Source organism: Priapulus caudatus, unplaced genomic scaffold, assembly GCF_000485595.1.
Source record: "Priapulus caudatus unplaced genomic scaffold, Priapulus_caudatus-5.0.1 Scaffold645, whole genome shotgun sequence".
In the NCBI taxonomy this organism is placed as follows: Eukaryota; Metazoa; Priapulida; class Priapulimorpha; order Priapulimorphida; family Priapulidae; genus Priapulus; species Priapulus caudatus.
The window spans coordinates 118,978-123,352 of NW_014577706.1; the positions used below are offsets into that span (position 1 = coordinate 118,978).

General features: G+C 40.7%; 1 protein-coding gene across 1 annotated transcript in view; it reads left to right on the top strand.

Annotated features, from left to right (window-relative positions):
- The first annotated feature begins 3,028 nt into the window (after positions 1 to 3,028).
- The window catches only part of LOC106812416 (ubiquitin carboxyl-terminal hydrolase 38-like), a 16,181-nt gene continuing 14,834 nt past the window's right edge, over positions 3,029 to 4,375 (top strand). Inside the window, exon 1 of the mRNA XM_014816292.1 lies at positions 3,029 to 3,130. The gene's annotated coding sequence lies outside the window, so the exon portion shown is untranslated. The remainder of the gene's footprint in view (positions 3,131 to 4,375) is intronic.

Consider the following 4,375-nt stretch of genomic DNA (forward strand, 5'->3'; position numbering starts at 1 on the left):
GGCAGTGGTTTTCGCAGCGTGTCGCACAGTATATGTGCGGCTATTAACTTGCCGTGGAATTCCTTGCTGGCGTACGCTGGATGTTGGAATTCTTTTATCATTTTGTTGTTGAGCAATTTTAATGCATGTACAGAATCAGTTTTAATGAAACGTAGCTCAAATTCTCGATGTATTACGTGGTTAATTAGTTGTGTGTAGGTTACGAGCGCCCGCAAAATAGTACGTGTACATTTTTGTTTCTATGCGGCTGCCTAATACCTTTAGTTTATTCCTTGTATAGGTCAGTACGCATGTAAGTATTTATATATGTGAACGTAAATCGGCGTAAATCAGTGTAGGGTATAAAGGAAAACTGTTTAACATCGTAAGTGTGTAAGGTAGAGGGTTCCGGCGATTGTCCACAACCCCTCTCTCTTGTTTGTAACCATATTACTTTTCTTTCGGTAATCACGGACTCGCCCTACCCTTGCGTTTCTACAGGGTTTCCGTTTGTGTTTCGTGTGACAGACAGTTATACTGCTTGGCATGGAAAGATATGTCAGTCGCTAAACTGTAGGTGCGACGGTGCCGATTTCCTATGAATACCTGTGGTAGTTTTATATTTACTGATGTATATGCCCAGAAAGAATTCGGTTACATATTTTTCTACTTCAGAAAAGGAAATGAACGGGACGTCAATAAGCAGTCCAATTCATGATGTTGATATCTTGATTATGGCATCTTGCATAAATTACGTTTTATTAGTATAGAATGCGTGAAGTAACTCATCACATCGTTAAATCAGTGTCAGAGAGAACTGTGTCGTGTGAGAGTAATCGGTCATTGCGATGATTCCGCGCTGCGCGTCCAGCATTTCCGTGGCTGTAGATATTCTCACGGATGCGTGATAACACTGATATAGCAGCAGTCCTAGTTTTGTACATATACCAAAATACGCTCATTATTATATATACCCGAATGATATGTATATAGTGATCTCACACGTCCGTAATCTTGTGAAGTAACAGTTTGATCGTGTAATTGCTATTTGCTTTTATTGCTAGTGTTGCAGCAGGGGGAAGAAACGCTAAACGTATAGACTGGAGAACTGACTGTACTACTGGTACGAATAGAGTAGACGTAGTAGAACGTTGCGTATTCAGTCTTCCAGCATAATTGCATTTTACGTGTGTGGACCTTTTCCATACTATCACACTGTTTTATAATGTAGTAAAAGAACGCTTTTTGGATCGTGTGACTGAAGTCGTTTGCATGTGAGCAATATGTTTAAATATAGTTGCCTTATATTTCAGAACATTTTACGCTTGTGTGTCTTGTTATTGTTTACTTTTATATTTATTCAATATAGTATGTTCGTTTCTGCGATTCCAAATATCCGACCTCCGCATCTAATATTCTATATAAGACACGTCAGGGCCGTAGGCTGAGCAAATCTCTAGGGGGACAGTGGCGGATCCACGATTTCAAGGACGGGGTGAGAAACAGGTGGGGGTCTGGGGGGTCCTCCCACAGAACATTTAAAAATGTAGATTCGCAGGACGATGGTATCTTGAGGCAACTTCGAGTTAGGCCTTATTCTGACTACGGACATTCCCCACTTAGATAGAACACATTTTTTTTTAATTTTGCTTCCAAAATCTGGTGCGGTGTTATTACACCTGCCCCCCCCCCTGCGCTACCACGGCCCTGGCACTTGTCATTACGCTGGACCAGGTCTGCTGAAGTTGCGGCAAAAAGGCTCTAGAGCAGATGAAAAACCAAGTAGTCCTCTGCAGTTGCCGTTAATTATTATGTCATTTACGATAGCTCGAAATCACTATTAGGTGACATTATGCCATTATAATATTAAATTGAAACAAATAAAACGTTAGGAATGAACATATTATCCCCCACTGAGTCATAACTCTGTCATATCTCTCTGCTTTTACCAACCCACCATGATGTCCACGATAATGGTCTAGTTGATAGCGTCGTGCAAGTCATTGGGGGCACAAGGCACTTGAACGCTTTCAATAAAATATAATGCCTAAATAAAATAGACGAAAATATAATACTTAGTACTACAAAATTCTAATGACAATAATGTTTCTTCACCTATTATTGCCGACAGTTCCTGTCAATTCCGGTGTACAATGCTAATGCCATCACACCTAACGCCTGCCTATTGCTCACTTGCAAGGTGTGTTAATATAATATTAACAGTTACTATATCTGTTACTATAGTAACTATATATACTATAGTTACTATAGTGTGTTACTATATATATTAACACACTGCTGCACAGTGAGCAATGGCGGCGTTAGTGTGTGTGCATAGAGCATTTACACGGAATTGACAGGAAACTGTCGCAATAATAGGTGAAAGAAACATTATTGTCATTAAGAATTTTGTAGTACGTATTATATTGCGTATTTATGTTAGCATTATATTGTATTGAAACGTTTCCAAGTGGCTGTGATTGGGGGGTTGGCGAACGCCACAGAGACGACAGGTTCGAATCCTGCGGAGAAAAAAAATTCGTGATCACTAATTGTACTAATCAAAGTAATCATCCTAGTGGGTAGCGCCGCCCGCAAGTTTTTAAATCGTAGGATGGCGACTGAAGGATAGGACGGTAACTGATGGTGACTGATTAAGGTTAGGGTTAGGGGCAGGGTTAAAGCACGAATAATTTATCAATCTTCAGTCGCCATCCTACGATTTAAAAACTCGCGCGCCGCCCGTGGACGTGATAGGGGTTTGTTAAAGGCAGAGAGAGAGGACAAGTTTAAATCCCGATGGGCGCGAGAAATTCTTTTACGTTACATTTTGCTATTATTTTTATTATATTTTGCTTTATATTGTAATGTATCGCAATATATTGTAAGTAACTGCATAGGTATCTGTAACAAAAACCCGTAATTGTCATTTCTACCAGATTTCTACTGCTTCCAGCCGGAAGTTGTTCAATTAACAGCACGCGCGCCACGTAGTGGAAGAATCTAGAACTAGAAGTAGAAACGACATTCACCTTCCGGTAGTTCCTGTAGTTTGTCATCATTTTTGTGTTCCTGTTTTCATTGTTTTTCATCTCTTTAACGATTTATACAGCTTCACATTTTCGAATCCTTGGGTATACGCTGAGCAAAGGTTAGGTTTTAGTTTGTGTGTAAAGTATACATGTAAATATCCAGTGAGTGCGCTTGTACCAATGTGGACGTAAAAGAACCACTGAGGGCGCGAACTGGCCCGTGACCACCCGCAGTGCCATTCATTCGGCTAAAAGGCTAACTACCTGGCTTTACTCAAGTTAGGTCACATCCCATGGCTAGCTATAGCCATGGACGTTTTTTTCTTACGGACTGTCCAGTATAGAAGTAGAAGTAACTGTGTTAATTCATGGTTAATTCAATAACCAGCATGATCACCGACACACTGTCACGAAAGTACTGTAGCCTACGAACCACAGGCATGCACTTGGGCCGTTTCAATAATAAATGATGGTTAATAAATACAACTTGTCAGTACTAGACCTACCAGTACCAGTAATAGTCTTAATGTTTGATTTGACCTAATAACTTCACTTCAATACCATCCAATACACCGCTGCATCACTCATTCTATAGCGCACACGCCATTGGCATTGACATTGTGCACAAATACACAGTAATATTATAGGGTGTACACAATACAATAGGGTGTACAAATACACAGTAATATCTTATATTACTGTGTATTTGTGCATAATGGCGTGCGCACTATAGTATAGGAATGTGTGTTGCAGCGGTGTATTGGACGGTATTGAAGTGAAGTTATTAGGTCAAATCAAACATTAAAACTATTACTGGTACTGGTAGGTCTAGTACTGACAAGTTGTATTTATTAACCATCATTTTTAGCTCATCTGACATAGTCAGATGCAGCTTGTAGAATCGCATGATTGTCCGTCCATCCGTGCGTGCGTCCGTCCGTCAATAGTTGGGCACAAATCTTAACCGCTCGACGTACGGTCACGATATTCGGGACGTGGGGGGGGGGTAATCCGAAAACGAGTTGGGATGTCGAAGCTGGGGGTCAAAGGTCAAAGGTCAAGAGCTGTAAAAGAAGGGGGAACATTCCCTTCTTAACTTAAGGTATAGGGAGGAAATGCAGAATTGCGGCACAAATCTAAACTGCTCGACCTAGGCTCGTGATAGTCGGTGTACAGCATCATGGTAGGAAAAGCCATCACTGTGCCGAAATTGGAGGTCAAAGGGCACAGGGCAGATTTTAGACATTTTCTGAGGACATGGTCTGACGGAGCGATTGAAAAACTTTTTTGTTTCAGCGGTGACCTAGCATTTTTATGGCTTTAATTTATTGAAAGGACCATGAAATGTAGTTTCTGCTGACATG